At 44.4% G+C, this 18,153-nt stretch overlaps 1 protein-coding gene across 1 annotated transcript in view; it reads right to left on the reverse strand.

Moving 5' to 3' along the window:
- DGKG (diacylglycerol kinase gamma) overlaps nucleotides 1-7,487 on the reverse strand; it is a 177,095-nt gene extending 169,608 nt beyond the window's left edge. The window contains 1 exon segment of the mRNA XM_033150090.1: nucleotides 7,232-7,487. The gene's annotated coding sequence lies outside the window, so the exon portion shown is untranslated.
- Between the last annotated feature and the right edge of the window lie 10,666 nt (nucleotides 7,488-18,153).

Here is an 18,153-nt window from a genome sequence, read left to right on the forward strand (position 1 = left end):
GATTATAGCTATAAACTTTCCAAGGAAACAGGAGAGTAACCTCTGTGATCACAGCAGCTCCCATTCTGTTCTGCCACTGATCCTTAAATGTGCACCATCCAGCACAAACTAACCTGGCTGAAGTTCACTGAAATCAACAGGTTTATGAAAATACATTTTGTGTTCTGCAAATAAGATTACGACAATAACTGATGGTTGTCTAACAGCAGTATTTAAAATATTAGCATTCATTGTTGTTTTAGCAACACATTCCATTTTTGTCCATAACTGAACGATCTGAGCAAAGTATAAGATATAGTTAAAGAAAAGACACTCTGCTTTTCTAGCACTTTAGATAAGCTGTAATGCTAAGTCAATACAGTAACTGGAAATGTAAGACAAAGAGGAATACAGTATTCCTTGTTTCTTCTTCTGAAGCAACAGCAAAACTCCTTAAAATCTAATTCAGTGTTTTTCAACCTTTTTTGGGCAAAGGCACACTTGTTTAATGAAAAAAATCACGAGGCACACCACCATTAGAAAATGTTAAAAAATGTTAAAAAATTTAACTCTGTGCCTATATTGACTATATATAAAGTAATTTTTCAATTTTTCCCACGGCACACCAGGCAACATCTCGCGGCACACTAGTGTGCCGCGGAACAGTGGTTGAAAAACACTGATCTAATTTATTCTAGTATTCCACATCACAAGATGGTACAACACACTGAACACAAGTTTGGAGAAAGAAATTGTAACACATTTCTCAAAGTTACATTACAGCAAACTTGGTAAATGCATGTTTGTTCAATATTTGAATAAACCTGAAGAATCTGGAATTGAGGAAACACAATTATTTGAAGCACAACTTGAACTAGTAGAAGAGCAAATGTGATAATATTAACCACTGTGTTGCTGGAATTGCAAGTTATATAATGTACAATAGCAATGCAGAGCTGGGGAACATTTTACAGTCACAGAATCATACAGTTGGGAGGGACTTCAAAGATAATCTATTCCAGCTCCTTATTGATGCAAGAAATCCACTACTACAGCATTTCTGATAGGTGGCCATTCCCAGGGAGGAGGAGATGCTTAATTTTTCCTCCGACCAATGATTCTCCCTTGAAAATTGCCCACCCAAGGTGTCTTAACCAATGAGATGGAGGGGGGGGCATTTGCAGAGAATTGCTGGGTGTGGAAAGATTAAGAACATCACAAGCCTCTATTGATCTCCTCTACCAAAGTCCCCTGACTCTCCACCAGCTTGTGTCACATTAGGAAATGCAAGATTATGAATGTGCGTTTGTAGACATAACATGGCTCTGTCCTGAGTCCCTGAAAAATCAAGAACAAGTAGAATATATACTTTATAGTGTATGGTATCACCAAACATTCATCATGCTAGTTAACTGGTTTTAGAAAGGGCTTTTGACAGTGTGGGAAGGGTCCTTACAGTTTAAATACCAGCAAACTAAGATACCATATATATGACATGAATAAAGCATGATTTACATTCCAAGCTTAACCATGTTTATTCAAAACTGCTCGAGAGATTCAATGGCATTTACTTTTTAAGTGAATATGCTTAGGCTTTTCACCCTAATATTGCTCAAGAATCATTATACTGTAGTTAAAAGAAATATTCTTATGCAGCAGTATTTACAGATAAAACCCTCAAAATCCTTAAGATTAACAAAGAACAATCCCTGCATGCTAAAGTTTTTGTGCTTTCTGTAATAACAACATAATTCCCACATTTCTTCATACTACATATGTTAAACATGACTAATACTCTCAATAATTTATCTACTACCTATCAGTGGTTGCATACTGAGGATCGCAGTGCTGTACTGACAAGACTTTTCAAACCAAGCAGCTCTTTAAAACTTTCTCCTTTTGTGGTTTTCTATCATTTTAGATTTTAGTAAAACTACATTTTACTATTTCCTTTTCACGTGGGGAGTCAAAAATTGGTTCATCAGTACTGTTGTCTCCCCACCCCATAGGAAAACCACTAGAGCTGTACACTCCAGTGCAGGAGAGCGGGAGCATGCAACTGTGGGAGAAGGATTTGTTGCAATTCACAGACGCTTTCCTAATATTGCTCTTTTAGGTAAAGCAAGAAAAAGTATCCAAAGCAACCAAAACAATGCAACAAATGTTATAGCCTGAACTGAATGGGAGTTGTGCTGATGACAGTAATTCATGTCAGGTTCAAATGACAACCCCTTGCACTGAAAGAATGTGTGAGAGGGGTCAGAGCCATATGGACTGATCTCCCTGCCACATTTGGTGACCATAAACCTTCCATTCATTTGGAGCACATCAGAAGGGGTTCTGAGCATGTAATGGTGGTATATGTGTATACCTTCTGACATGCTCCAACAGTGGGGGGGGGGGGGGCACAGCTGCCAGGCACATCATCAGAAAGAAGAGCTAGTCCCTGTGGCCATGTGACTATAATGCACATTTCAATGCATGTGGGAAGGTTTTGCCCAAACATCCATCACTATCCAATAAGTGCCTCTTGGCAGCTGCTTGGCTACCTTGTATAGGAGAATCAAATATACAATGTCCAGTGTTCACTGTATTAAAAAAAAATTGCAACATTTTAAGGTAACAGTGCTAGGGAAATGTAATATTCCCACACCAGAAATTACACTGATCAGGGGAGGGATCTGGGTTGCTTGTAATAAAGAAATAATAAGGTAGTAGTCGTGATTAATAGGCCCCAATGTTTAGAGGCAGAATTCGTTAGATTACTAGATGCTATAATAACAGGGCATCACCTTCATGTCCTGCCTTTGAGTTTCCAGAAGAATCTAGTTAGCTACACCTGGGAGCAGAATGTTGGACTAGATTGACCTTTTGCCTCATACAGCAAGATAGTTCTTCATGTTGCCACATACCTATTGCACAATTAGAAAAGGGTGTTATCATTTAAGATCCCTGGTGCTCAGAAAATAAACAGTGAGTTTTTATTCTTTTGCATAGACTCGGATATAAACAAACAATATAGTATGTCATAATTTAAACCACTACAGGTATTTGCAACTGGGGGAAAGTGAGAAGATCAGCAGGCAAATTAGGTGATTTGGGGCACTCTATGCCCCTTCAGCTACTCTTCACAACCTGCCCACCTAGCAGTTCAAAAGCACGTCAAAGTGCAAGTAGATAAATAGGTACCTCTGCAGCGGGAAGGTAAACGGCGTTTCTGTGCACTGCTCTGGTTCGCTAGAAGTGGCTTAGTCATGCTGGTCACATGACCCGGAAGCTGTCTGTGGACAAACGCTGGCTCCCTCGGCCTATAGAGCGAGATGAGTGCCGCAACCCCAGAGTCGTCTGCGACTGGACTTAATGGTTAGGGGTACCTTTACCTTTACCTATCCCCTTCAGCTACTCTTCACAAATGAATGATGGCAAAAAAATATCTAAATAGTAATATTTCAAATGAATATTAAGGGCCAAATTGTTAAATGAGTCTTTGCATCTCCTGTGCAGGTTTTTCCTGTTTGTGTTTTTAAAAATCCCTGAACATTAAATGCTATGAAACCTTTTAACGTCAAGTCTCGTTTGGCCCTTAGTCAGAGTTTTAGAACAGACAGCACCCATCTATTCCGGTAGTGGGGGGTTTCTGGCAGAATTACCAGAGAGTCTTGTCCACAACAGTGATGAAATTTCACAAGCGGAGGAGGAAATATGTTCTCCCTAGGACATTGTTTGATTATGCTCATCCATCATGCAGTGCTGACGGTGAAGACCAATTCAGATATATGTGCACACCTTGTCACAGTTCCATAGCCAGACAGATATACCTTCATATTAAGCTCGTATCAGCACACCTTCAGGGGCCCTATTTGTTCACCTTTCCACTTCTCAATCCTGTCTTGCAGAGTTGTCTCCTTTTATGACATAAACAACATGTTTGGAATAAAAAGCCAGCATATTCACCCGCTGCACAGCTTGTTCTGCCCTGTGAGTTCATATCTGCTGAAACAACTCGCATCACCAGCAGCAAACATGCTTTGTACTAGGGAAAGGGCACAGGAGGCTGCAGCAGCGCTCAAGAGAGAGTGTACATGTTGGATGAAGAGCCTTCAAGTGATTGATGTTGAGCCAAGGTCTATCATCAGGGGGGGGGGGCGGTGAGGGTGGCTGTCAAGCAAGTCAACCCAGTGTCTCTGCCCCCTTTGCTGCACTTCTTGGAGTACCCATTGATTCCAACTGATACAATAGTGACTGACAAAATAGCGAGGGAGTGTGGGAGTGTTTCTTTATATGGCCTGATCCTATGATCTGGGACTTAGTTATTGGAAGGATCAGGATCTGGCTCAAGGGTCCCAACCGTAGCACTAGACTAGAAATTAGGAAGCTGCACCAAGAGTTCTCCATCAAAGCTAGTGCAGAGCTTGGTTAAGCTCTGCGTTAGCTTTGATGGAGAGCTCTTGGTGCAGCTTCTTAATTTCTAGTCTAGTGCTACGGTTCCTCCTATCTGACTGCTTTTTAGGTGTGGCACAAGCAGAAGTGTGGACGAACACACCCACAAATGGTTGTTGTGAGGATAAAAGGAGGTGAGGCATATATGCCATCCTGAGCTTTTTGAAGAAAGGGAACACTACAAATGCAATAAGTACATACGTAACTAATGTATCCTGAATTAGACCCTTGGTCCAGTCGAGCTCACTATTGTCTATTCTTATATAGTGGTTCTCCAGGGTTTCAGACAGAAGCCTTTCTCAGCCCTGCCTGGGGATGCCAGAGATTGAACCTGGGACTTCCTGCATGCAAAGCATGAACTTTACCATGCTATGGTCATTCCATGATTGATTGATTGATTGATTCATTCATTCATTTTCAAAATTTATTAATTTATTTCAGAAGGTTTAAACCCCACCCTTCTGTTGCAATCCCAATACTCAGGACAACAAGAATGAGTTGGCCATGCCAGCAGTTGCTAATGTTGTGATAGGAAAATAGCCCATAAAGCACTTGAGTGTGGCAGAGGCTTTAGCCCACGGATAGAGAATCTGTGGTCCATGCAGGTGTTGTTGGAAACAAGCCAGCAATAATATCCGGAGGGCTGCATGTTTCCCATCCCTGCCAAACATGATCTGCATGGTTTGTTTGCACACAGAAGATGCCAGATCCAAACCTCTTGTTTTCAGAAGGATCAGGGAGTAGGGTGCGGAATAACCCCGGATTGCTAATTGCCAGTCAGAGTAGTAGTACACAATACAGGGCTAGGTGGATCATCACGGCATAAGGCAGCTTATGGTTCTGGCAACAGGAATGGTGAGGCAGGCAAACAAGCAGCCTTGCAACACAACATACCAGCAGCATTTTACCCTCCTGAAAGCCATGTATGCTGGTGCAACTGCCAACCTACCTTCCACAAAATCAAATGGTTGGGGGAGAGGGAGGATTTGGAGTTGAATGCAGGCAAGTCTGGATGAGAGCTCTGCCTGACACCACAGGTACTCACTCCTAGTAGACAGATCAAACAAGTCTAGGAGGCAAATGGAGAAAACATTTGCATCTCCATATGCAAATGTATATAATATGCTCAAGAAAGCCAAACACCTCATAGATATCGGCTTCTGAAAATTGTGTGTTGCAAAAGGTGATTTGCATGATGCAAAACTGACAGTAGAAAACAATTGGTCATAAAAAGACTGTGATTATGAAGTCACATACATTCCCTCCCCACAAATTGACAAGCCTGGATTTGAAGCTGCTTAAAAAATGGCACACTGAATATCACTTTTGCCAACTCTATATCTATGCCACTTCTGTTACAGGGTGGAGGGGAGCAATTGCAGTTCTGTATATTGTTGTTTGTGGCTGTATGCATTAATAGATGTATTCAGTGCTTTATAACGAATCATTTACATTTCATTATTTAGGTAAAGGTAAATGACCCCTGACAGTTATGTCCAGTTGCAAACGACTCTGGGGTTGTGGCACTCATCTCGCTTTACTGGCCGAGGGAGCCAATGTTTGTCTGCAGGCAGTTTTTCCGGGTCATGTGGCTAGCATGACTAAGCTGCTTCTGGCAAAACCAGAGCAACGCATGGAAACACCTTTTACCTTCCACCGGACTGGTACCTATTTATCTACTTGCACTTTGATGTGCTTTCAAACTGCTAGGTTGGCAGGAGCTGGGACTGAGCAATGGGAGCTCACCCCATCGCGGGGATTCGAACCGCCGACCTTCCGATCGGCAAGCCCTAGGCTCAGTGGTTTAGACCACAGCGCCACCCGCGTCCTGTATTTCGTTATTTAAATACATCCTTATCCATTAAAATTGTGTTTTACCACTTAAAATGTTACAAAGGCATGTGGCGCCCCCAATGTGCAACAGGTTGTCTTTTATGCTGTAAGTCACCTCAGACACTACTTGGGTAAAAACTCATAAACTCCCGGTCCTTCTCTCATTCCTCCTTTTAGATGTCTAAAAAGAGGGTTGTTCTTATACCCATTTTATAGATGGGAATTGAGGCTCAGAGAGCAATTCACCCATATAAAGCCTGCAATATTGCTTTCAAAAGTGGCAAACTGGTGATGGTTTTCGTTTTTCTTTTGCAAGGTGAGAGAAAAACACCATAAGATGTGCCATGTGTTATATATAAAAGACGTTCCGGTTTCATGATTATGTCTAGGCTCCTTCAGACGTTACAAAAATTATTGAAGCAGATGGCACTTTGACACAGGAACTACCATGTGAGATCAGCATGCACATCACTGCATGTGGTATCCTTGCGTGCATTGCTGCCCTGTGTACATGCTCCGAGAAACAACTATTGGGGCCGTGGCTTTCCAGCCTTTATATACCGAGAGTAAATGCTCCCCACAACAAGCCCCAAAGAAAAGAAAACCAAAAACAACTACTATTACCACCAAACGCCCCTACATTTCTTATTCGCATGTGATCTAGTCATGGGTTGCGCAGCACTTCACTTCCTGCGCCTCTGCGAGGTCCATCTGCCAGGGATGCTGTGACACATGAAGCGGCCTTGAGCGCCCTTGTCCCTGCGCCACCCTCACTCTCAGGAACTCCGGGGAATGGGAAGCATCTTCCCCATTGCCCAGTGCCCTTGCCAAGTGAGTGTGGGCTTCTGAGTGAAGCTGAGCCCAGAGACTCAGCTGCTGCGGCTGCTGCCTGGCATGTGCCTGCTCCTCTGGGACGGGAAGGCAAGGCATCAGGAGCCCTGGGGCAAGTCAAGCAAAGCAGCAGGCAAACTCCTCTTACCTGGGCGCCTCCTGCCCGCCTGTGGGCCCATCTAGTGGCCTTGGAACCTGGCGATGCCCAGGCAGACCCCGCGCGGCTCCTCTCTGGTGCCAAGGCCCGCCGCTGCGCGCGGGGCCCTTCCCCGCCAGTGCAGACATGCTGAGCTAATTTTATCGGTCCCCTTCCCCCATCGCCGGGGGAGCCTCCGTCCCCCCTCCTCCTCCTCCAGCCCCCACCTCCTTTCCTCTCGTCCGCCGCAGCCAGGCAGCAGCAGCGCTAGAAAATAGCACATCGCCCACTCATCCCCAGGCTCCTTCTTCAAGGAAAATATTTATATTATTATGCCACAGAGAGGGTTTCCATGGCACTGATGACTTTCACACTGTTGCCGTGACAACCACTTGAGGCCATCTTGGACGGGCTGAGAATACCCACTTCCTAGACAAATAAGGCGAGCAGCCGCCGAGGGGAGGGGAGGCCAGGGTGGGTGGGGTGGGGGGACAGGATCGCCCTTCTCCCCCTCCCCCACCCCTTCTTCTTCTTCTTCTTCTTCTTCTTCTTCTTCTTCTTCTTGCCTGCTGCTCTCCCCTTAGCGGAAGCCCGACGGGCATCTCCGTCGACGGGCGTTTCTCGCGCAGGAACCGCCTGCGCTCGGCTTCAACTTTCCGGCGCAAACGTCTAGAAATGAATGAGGCTCCCTCGGCTGAAAGGCAGCCCGTTCAGCTTCTTCGTGTCTGCAAGGCATGGAGGGGGGGTGGAGGAATGCGGGGAATGCGAGAAGAAACAGAGCCACAAGGCTGCCCCCCCCCCGAAATATTGCGCTTGATGCAGAGGAAGTAAATTGCGACGTGCGCTCAGTACCATAGCTCATGAAGCTGGCTTATGGAGTCCACGTGTGACGAGCTTCGGGTTTTTGTTTTTGTTTTAAAATTAAGGGCTCAGGTCAGCTCTGTGGCAGACCCGGCACATTGGTTGCCTAGATCCAGATGCATATTGAAGGTCTGGAAGACCTACAGGTATTTCTGAAAGTAGCGTTACCCAAAGAATGTTCAGCTGCATTCCCATATGGGTTGCATCAGTTGAGAGCGCCTTTAGTAACCTGAAACTGGTAAAGCACGGATGGGGAGGACCACTGACGCACGGGAGAAGTAAAGTGTGCAGCGGATAGTGGGCGGAGCCAGAGCCTAAAGTGGGCGGAACCTTCCCATCTCTCTCCCTTCCCCCGCACCCTTTCTCATGTCACCTGGACATGCTTTCCGCTCCCCCCCCCCCCAAAAAAGCTGGACTCTTGTCCCTGATCTTGTTATATGCAGTTCGAAGTGAGGGACAAAAAAACACCTTGGCAAATTTCGATTCTACGATGGTCTGTAATTTCCTAAGTTTCTCAAATATTCCTTTAGCATTGCAGTAGAGTAGATGAAGGGAAAATTCATTCATAATCGTGAATGCCAATTCACAGGATAGGGAAGCCATTTCTCTGTCTACTGTGTTTATATGGTTTTTAAGGACTGGATCATCAATAAGTGCTACATGCAAAACTATGTCATAGGCCTATGTTATGGTACTGCAATAAAACTGCTAGCGCATTTGCAAAGCTAAGCCAAGTTCAGTATAGTTTAAAGTTGAATGGAACCATATATTGGGTCCCTTCCAACTCCAGTTCTATGATTCTATGATATTTCATGTACAGTACTTAAATATGCTACTGATTGGGGGGGGGGGGCAGGAGGAGACAACTCAAGACAGCTGATGGTTTGTTTGTTGCATTTAAATCCTACCTTTTTCTCCAAGAAGCTCAAGGTGCTGCACAAGGTGGTTCTTCCACTGTTCACGTAATCGCCACAATAAATTCTACTCAGAATAGACCCATTGAAATTAAGTTATTCATCCCCATTAATGTTAATGGGTCTACTCTTATTAAAACTAATGTTGGATACAACCGTATGTTTTACTTTGGCCCCAGGTTACTTCTCTGGGGGCTTGTTGACACTGCATACTTTTGCTTTGGCCAAACTGCGGGAGGCAGTGAAAGATAGGCGTGCCTGGCGTGCTCTGGTCCATGGGGTCACGAAGAGTCGGACACGACTGAATGACTGAACAACAACCTTTGCTTAGAAAGGGGTGCTAGAGTTTTATCCTCCACCACTATCACTCCCCCTTTTTTCCTTTCTCTACGTGTAGTCAAGATATATGCCGATCAGCTTAAATGCAAGCAGGCAGTGCACGGTGAACAACATTTCAAGGACAACAGGTTCCTGCCCTACATCGCTTGTGTAAGAGCTGCTGCAGTCTTGCTACAGCTGCCTCCAGTTTTCCTGCTTGCCGTGAAGAAAACTGGAACTTTGATTTTTAAGCAGCTCTTAAGGATTGAAAAGTGATTGGGGTACAAGGGTGGATTGAGGGGGGGGGTGGGCTCTAGATGTGAAAATGATGAGGGTCATCCATGTGAGCAGCAATGCCCTGGATGTGTAGTTTAAGCATTGGATCCCAGATTTTCTTTATGGTATCAGCAGTGGAAACTATGGATCTCAGGGATCTTGCATTTAAAGATCATGAAAACCTGATATTTTTACTTTGTGTCCTTGCCACACCCATATGTGTTGGCTTTGTTTTCATTTTTAGCTGAGCAATTCATACATTAAAGCATCCCCCACACAAAGGATGGGGGGGAGAGATGCTTGAAATGTATGTGTGAATTGTGCTGAAATGATGAATTGGTAGAGGATACTGTACATGTAAAAATATTGAGAAACCAGAAAGGCCTGTGCCCTCAGCTCATGCTTTTGACCACAGCCTGGATGTGCTGGTGGATTTATTATATTATTGTCCAGTCTGCTTGGGTGCCCTTCTTGATAATGCCACTCAGGGTTCAGTTAGTCTCTCCATCACCTCTCTTCTCCCCTGCCATGTTGTCTCCCTCCTTTCACCACCGTGGGAAATCAGACAGTGCATTTGGCCATTCATGAATGAAACAGAAATAAAAAACAAACACATCATATTTATAAATGGAGACAGACCGGGTTGGGGGGACTTCCTGTCTGAAGTGACAGGCAATCTGTGGGAATGAACAGTGTTTTCTTTACTACTATATTAATAATTATTTACATAGCTCTGTTAAGCCTGCAAAGGTCTTTATTGTTGCTCATTCATGTCCACCAGAACCCTCTGAGATAAAATCATTACAATGTTCATTAGGCAAGAACCAAGAGCCCCGACATAGCATAGCTACAATTTTGAAGACAGATCTTCCAGGCTCACAGCTAACACCCCATTTCCTAGATAACATATTCAATGCTTGAAGCATGAACTTCAGCCTATCCACTAAGGGACAGATCCACACCATACATTTAAAGCATATTCAACACACATTTAAAGAACGTGATTTTCCCAAAAGAATCCTGGAATTGTAGTTTCCCATTACAGAGAGCTACAATTCCCAGTACTCTTAACAAATTACAGTTCCCAGGATACTTTGAGGGAACTCATGTGTTTTAAATGTGCATTGGATGTGCTTTAAACCATCACAACCTATCTTTCTATATACATAAAAATCTAAGGCTATTATTGTACAAAATGGTTTACTTACAAAACTTTTCAAAGGTTGGGTTCATGTACTTTTCCATAAGGCAGTCAGAAAATTGCACAGGCAGTAAAACACTGCTTAGTTAACAAGAGGTAAAAGTTTATAAACTATGGTAGAGAAAAATGCTAGTTTCAAACTTTGTTGTGGTCTGAAACAAAAGAGGCTAGTTAGAGCCATATGCTGGAACAAGCCATCTCAGAGCTTCTTACACACTGAAATCCGATGGAGAGAGACAGATAACAAATGTCTTAATGCACTAATTAAATTCAAACATGCTAGAGTTCTATGAGGCTGGAATCCTACAGCCTGGAGACTGACCTCAAGCAAGACAACATGCCACTGGGTGAAATAGCCATGATGATCATTCCTGCATAGATGTACCAAAAGCAAGTTTGGAAATAAGTCCTCACTCAGAGAAAGTGTCACTTGTTGTATCCTGTTTTGTGTGTGTTTAAGAAGTCAGGGAAACAGCAGTCCACCAGTCCAGAAGGCAGTACCTGTGTTTCTCTAAGCTTCTGAGATGCACCACAAATGATGGGTTGTGGTGGACAGCTCAAAGAAAGCAACAACTCAGTATGCAGCAGCTGGGGTGGGGGAGGGGAGAAGGCAAAGCCCAAGTTAGGGATCAGAAATAAAACTTCCAATATAACAACGTCCTTATAGAAACATACAGAGAACAGCCACATTTAGAAATACTGAGTTCTGCTCACCTCCATGTCTAAAAGGTTACAGAAGAGCTTGAAATGGTGCAGAAAAGAGCAGCCAAATGATCAGGGAGTTGGAGCAAAGTTTAAACCATCTGGGGCCTTTTGCTGTAAGGGGGGGGGAGGAACTCTTAATTACCGGTATGTTCTTTTGGCTGTCTCTAGAATCAGTACAGCAGCTGGCAAAATCAATGTAATAATCTGGGGTGCCTGTTCGCGGCTGGGCCTACCCTAGGCAGAGTGAAACAGCTCCTCAGGCAGCTGATTTTGGGTGTCATGAACAAGTAGCAAATTGTAGGTTATTTAACTTATAGTCATCAATCCTTTTTTTGCTGCCAGGCACATTAAGAAGCATTTGTGCTTCAAGTGCCAAAATAACTTGATTTGCCTTGGGTAATGTGCATCAAAACTTGGAGGAGGGGAATCATTTGCTGTTCTGCCTCCTGCAGCAATAAGTCTTGGCCTGCCTTGCCAGCCCCTTCCATACCCAAGGAAGGAGGAAGGTAGCAGAAATGTAGCTGGATAAAAGCTCCTTCAGTGAGGAGCTTGCTGGGGAAAGCAGATCAGATATTATGAGCTCCCCTAGAAAAGGACACACTGCAGTGGCTCTGGAGAGCTTCTCCTTCAGAGTGGGAAAATAGGCTGCAAACTAGGCATAGGATACCTTCGGTTCATGGGGCATTCATCACTGATGCAAGAACCATGTCCATCTGACGTCATGGCCATAACCATCTCACACTGTCTCATGCCATATAGGTAAAGGTGTGGCTGTTGGAAATAACTGGGAGGGGACCCCAAGTATCATCTAGTCCAACTGATTCTCTTCCTCAGCTTCCAGCCCCTCCTTCTATTCCTCCAGAATTTATTTATCACACAGTAGCAAACCCACAGGGGATCCTATCTTCTGCTTCACTGGGAGAGCCACACAGCCTCTCCAGATTTTCCAACTCTTCCTCTCCCTGCATCAGCATCGTAATGAGCCTTCTACAGCTTCATGGGGAAAGGGAAGGATGGAGCTCGATGATTGCCATTCACTTTTTCATGGTTCTCTCTGGTTGAAGCCCAGACATGCTGGCAGGCTGGAAGCCTCAATGGCGCCCTCTGGAGGATTCACCTGGGGCAGAAATCTGACTAGACACTCTCCACCCCCAGCCACTGCTCTGCTTGTGGGCATTCTGTAACTTCACATCAGCTGGCTTAATGCCAAGTAGGAGATAAATAAACAAAGCCAGAGCTCTCAGACAGGCAGCTGATGATGGCCAGTTTTAGCTGATGAAAACCATACCCATCCTTGTCCAGGTCCTAGTCCTATCCTTGGAGCTTCTTCCACAGGCCTGCTTAATTAGATAGTCTCATCTAGAAAATCTGTATGATGGAAGATCATCGCTAAACAATATCGTGGCAGAAATGAACACACCTCTGTTCCTGATCCATTTGAAGAACATCATGTCTTAATGACTGCAGAATCCATCAGAGGATGCAGATGCCAGAGGAGGACCATCTATCACAGTGAATATTATAAAGCAGCTAGAATCTTGTGGCTTAGAAGAGTTCCTGGGAAATGAGGAGTTTCTTGGAATGTAACAGTGACTCACTTAAAAGATTTACCAGCAAGTAGATCCAGGTTGTGAGACTTTAACAGAGGCCCATAATGTTGGGCAGTTTGCATACTGGAAATGCATGGCGGCTATTGCTTTCATTGTAACTGTTCTCCCTACTCCTTCTCTTCCATTTCCTTCCAGCCAAATCATCCCCTGTGGCTGAGGAGCACTAATATTTTTTGTTGCACCTGTCAATGACCAGGCTTAATTACTCTGAATAACTGTTGTAAGGGTAGGGTAGTCTCCTGTTCCAGCACCAACTCTGCAGGGTGGGCTAGTAAGCCTGGAAACTCATCTTAGTCCTCTCTCTCTCTCTCTCTCTCTCTCTCTCTATCTCTGTGGTGTGTATGTGCTATAACCATTCACCAATGTGTCCAAGGCATTGTGCCCTCCAAGGCATTGTGTAGACCCAGTCGCCTAAGCCGTAAGGGAGGTTAACTAGCCTTTGAGTGTGTTCTGAAACTAGTACAGCCAGTAATCCAATTAAGCAGTTTATTCAAAGGGTAAAAAGGAAGACGATAGGACAAGTAGCCAGTATGCTGCTTGTGACACAAAAATACTGATCTAAATAATCCTAGACTTAATCCAAACTAACACTGCAAGTTTATGCTGAATGGTCACTTCTGACTCTAACAAACTTCAAGAATATGTTGTAGGTTGGAGGAATGAAGAAGGGCAAATGACACTGTTTGCAACAGTCCACTTTGAAATGTTTTGGGGGCCTGATTGACAGCTGGTGATACTCCACCAATCACAAGCCAGTCATATTCACCAGGTAGAGGGTTGACAGCTTTTGCAAGTTGGGAGATGGCTATCAGGGCTGCCATATGTCCAGATTTTCCCAGATATTTCCGAAAGGCGGTGCTTTGTCCTTGATCTTAGGCAAGTAAATCGGAAAAAGTTCAACAACTTTTGGGCTGCCCTGGTTTTTACTTTTTGAAATATGGCAACACTAATGGCTATCTCAGTGTTGGTTATCACTGAAGTCCCCACACTCCACCTGTTGCTGTGTATTTGGGAACACTGCAGCAAGGATATGCCTGACTCACTCAGGCAGAATGGAGGGCGAGTGATTAGAGCTTTTCTCCACAACTGGTTTGCTAATCAGTGAAGAACACCCCTCCTCATTCTTTTCCACCCATAGTGTTTATCATCCCCATAACAGTCATCTTTTTCAAACAAAGGCAATAATTATGCCAAATTTACAATTGTTCCTTGTCAGTTACTCCATTCTTTGTTTCACCTTGGTCATACACTCATGGCCTCACCATGCCAGCTGCATGCTGCAAATCTCTTATTGTTTGTTTGGATGTTTCTGAAAACCTGATGCGAGACATTTTGACCATATTTGTATAATTCCACCAATGTTTTTCTAGCCTTTCTTCAAAGAGCATGAGCAAAAAAAAAGAAGGAAAGATATGCTTTGCTGGTTTAAGGTGTGCCCAGGATGCACACTGTGAAAATAAAAGTTCTCTAAGTGCAAGTCCCTGGTTGATGACAAAGGACTAGCCTTGATGTGCCCTTTAATTCTGGTTCTAAAAATGCAAACAGCATAGGGGTGGAGGGCTGGAAATTATTGGGATTACTGTATGAAGGGGGGGTTAACCCTTTCCTCCTATGCTACATTCCTAAGGAATATTCCTCCTTTGAAGTTGGTATTTGCAATGCAGGGAAATCTCCCATTAACACCTAAGGTCCTTAGTCATCATAGCACAGCATCTAATGTATAACATAGCTCCACCAATGAAACACAATTCACATATATCAAGATGCACAGCACGATGACTATAGAACCATGAGCACGTAAGGGGCAGCTTGGTGTCAGGGAACTTTTGTGGAAAGGGCACTTTGCAAAAAGCAGGTATGGGGAAATTGTGGCCTTCCAGATGTTGAACTACAACGCTCTGAATCTCTGACCCCTGGCTATGCTGGTGGGGACTGATAGAAGCTGGAGTTCCACAGCCACAGGTCCCCCATACTTGGCAAAAAGAAGCAGAAGCAGCCAAGGAGAACAATGAAGAGCAAATGATTGACATTTGTGTGTCCTTAGGTGTCTTGCTGTACTCCAATCACAAGCGCACCTAGGAACTCTTTCCACCCCCACAGCATTCATAATGGAGGCTAACAAGGACTGTGGATGCCAGGGGGTGTACCAGTGAGAAAACCTTACAAAATTCCTGAATACACACAGGGTTTAGGATTGTGGTCATTCTCAGGAAAACTCAATCTCTCAGTGGCCAATCTCTCAGTGGCCACTGGGTCCGGGGATAGTATACTGATGTGCTGTGTAGCAGCAAATAAGCATAACAGCCCAGAAGGATGTCAAGCATTGTAGTGGAGATCTGCCTCTTTTCCTGCCTCTGTGTGTTGTCCCTACTCCCACAAACACCAGGAAAGGCCTTAAGCAGAAGAGTAGGTGGGTGCTGGGGGGAACTCATGAGGAGAGTACTTGAGGATTGGTGTGGGAGGACGAAAGCTGGGAATTTTTCTTCAGCGCAGATTTTAACACAAAGTGGAAAAGAATTTCAGGGTGTTAAAAGCTCAGCTCTTGTTTGAATTTGATCAGCTTCCCTTGTGAAAAAAATTCAGTGCATCTCTTGCCTTAGGCCCTTATCCCCCTCCTGAGTCTTCATGGAACTCATTTTTTTGCAAATGAATTTTGTCTATTACTTTTATCCTGACAACATTCTGTTTATTTTCCTTCCATGCCTGTTATTAAGCCCTCCTGTTTCACAGGGCACTTCCAGATTTTTCAGTATTTTCAGGTGGGATTCAATCACCTATCAGCAAATCCAGTTTGTGCAATTAAAGTTGATTTGGAGGACGTGTAACAAATCTGCTTCTTCAAAGGATTGAAATTTTGATATAACATTGTCTAAACTCCTCACAAGCAAATCAAAATGAATGTCCTAACTTCTATGCAAACTAATTAAGATGAATGCTCAGTATTCCAGGTCACCTGGAAATGCCCACAGTTCTTCAAAAAATCAAACATAAACAACAACAACAACAAAACTTTAAAAAACCATTGCAAGTTCTGCACCGATTGAAATCTTATGCCTTTCCAAAAGGGTCTGTTAAATAGCTTTTGGAAGACAGTCTTCAAAACAAGTTAGCTAACATGTTCTTTTCAGGCTTTTATGTATACTTCAAGATGATGGCACCATCGTGTGGTCATTTTAATTTTCTTTCTTTTTTACTGTTAATAATGGAAAAATTAATCTCTGTTGTTACAATTACTATTTTAACCTCATATATCAAAGTAGATATTATCTCAACAGACACCTCTTCTTGTGATCCAGATGTAAATTTGGAAGGGGGCACCATGGTGTAGCTGCAATGGCTGACTTCCATCTCTCCCCAACACGCTTTGCCATATGTGAAAACTGGGTTTTGCTGCTCAGTTTATTGTTGGTCTGACCCCCCCCCCCAAAGCCCCTACAGTATAGGAATTTCTGTCTCTACACACACCCAATGTGGCACCCAATGTTTAAATTCCCCTACAATGCTTCTAGTGTTTTGGTTGCCTTATTCCAGCATAATGTAATGCTTACAGCTGGACCCGAATGACTGAAATGGCAGGCACCACCAGCAATAGTTGCTGCTAGACTTACCTCCCCGCCTGCTGCTGAGCCCACCACTCACAAAGATGGGGAGGTGAAGAAAGAAGGAAAGGGGGCCCTCCATGCCACGACAAAAGGTAAGGTAAATTGGTAAAGGGCCCCTAGATGGTTAAGTCCAGTCAAAGGTGACTATGGGGTGTGGCACTCATCTTGCTTCAGGCTGAGGGAGCTGGCATTTTTCTACATACAGCTTTCCAGGTCATGTGGAATGGAACACCGTGATGGAAGCCAGAACACATGGAAACGCCGTTTACCTTCCCGCCACAGTGGTACCTATTTATCTACTTGCAATAGTGTGCTTTCGAAGTGCTAGGTTGGCAGAAGCTGGGACAGAGCAATAGGAGCTCACCCCGTTGCATAGATTTGAACCGCTGACCTTCCAATTGGCAAGCCCAAGAGTCTCAGTGGTTTAGACCCGCGTTCCTGCCAGGACAAAGGACCTACCTAGGTGGTGGGATGCTGAAACTCCCCACCCGGAATTGGCACCAGCACCATGCAGTATATTTTTTCTTTTATTTAACAACTACCCTGTAGAAGAGTACTGGTGACCTCAAAAGCTTGCTTAATTTTTAATTGGTCCTAATACTCATATTATGCAACTATTGCTGTTTGGATATTTCCCCTCCAGTGGACCAACAAGGCTGATTATTTTAATCAAAGATGATTAAAACCAGAGCGGCACAAAAGCTGCTGTCTGACAGAGCTTGCCCAGGGTAAAAGATGTATAGGCCTACAGTAAATGGGAAGAGGGGGACCATAGATCCGGGATAGAGCTCAAGCTTTGCAAAGGAGGCAGTGAGGACCACCAACTAGGATGACTTTCAGAGGATTGGTTAAATTAACGGAGGACAAGTCAAGCCTATCAATGGCTATTAGTCATGATGAGGGCTATGGAGGAGTCTCCTTTTACCCTCGTTCAGAAAGTCTGCAGTTTGGTCCCCCGTCCCCCCAAAAAATGGATCAGGGAAATGTGATGAGAAAGACTCCTCACTGCTTTACGCTCTTGGAGTGCAAGCCTTGCCACGTGCTTTGCGTGCCAAAAGTCCCAACTTCAAACCCTTGTGTGTCTCCACGGAGGTAGGGCTGGGAAAGAAAGACTCCTCTCTAAATCCTTGAAGAGTCACTGATCTAGACGGATCAACGAGGGGGAGACTTGGTGCAAGGCAGCCTCCATCCCGTGCAATCATAATGCTGTGCAAACCTACCACCCTATTTAACAAGCCACTCAATTCGGTGGCGCGGCGAGCTTCTGCTCCTCCTTGCCGCGCGCGAGGGGACAGTACGCCTCGCAGAAATACCGGTACAGTAATCTGAACAGAGAACGCCTGAACTCCCAACGGCTGCTATTGCTGCTGCTGCGGCCATGATGAGGGTTCGCCAAAGAGCCTTGAGAAGGAGAGAGGGAGAGAGCGCGCGATTGGGCGGCACCTGG

This window comes from Lacerta agilis, chromosome 5 (genome assembly GCF_009819535.1).
Source record: "Lacerta agilis isolate rLacAgi1 chromosome 5, rLacAgi1.pri, whole genome shotgun sequence".
In the NCBI taxonomy this organism is placed as follows: Eukaryota; Metazoa; Chordata; class Lepidosauria; order Squamata; family Lacertidae; genus Lacerta; species Lacerta agilis.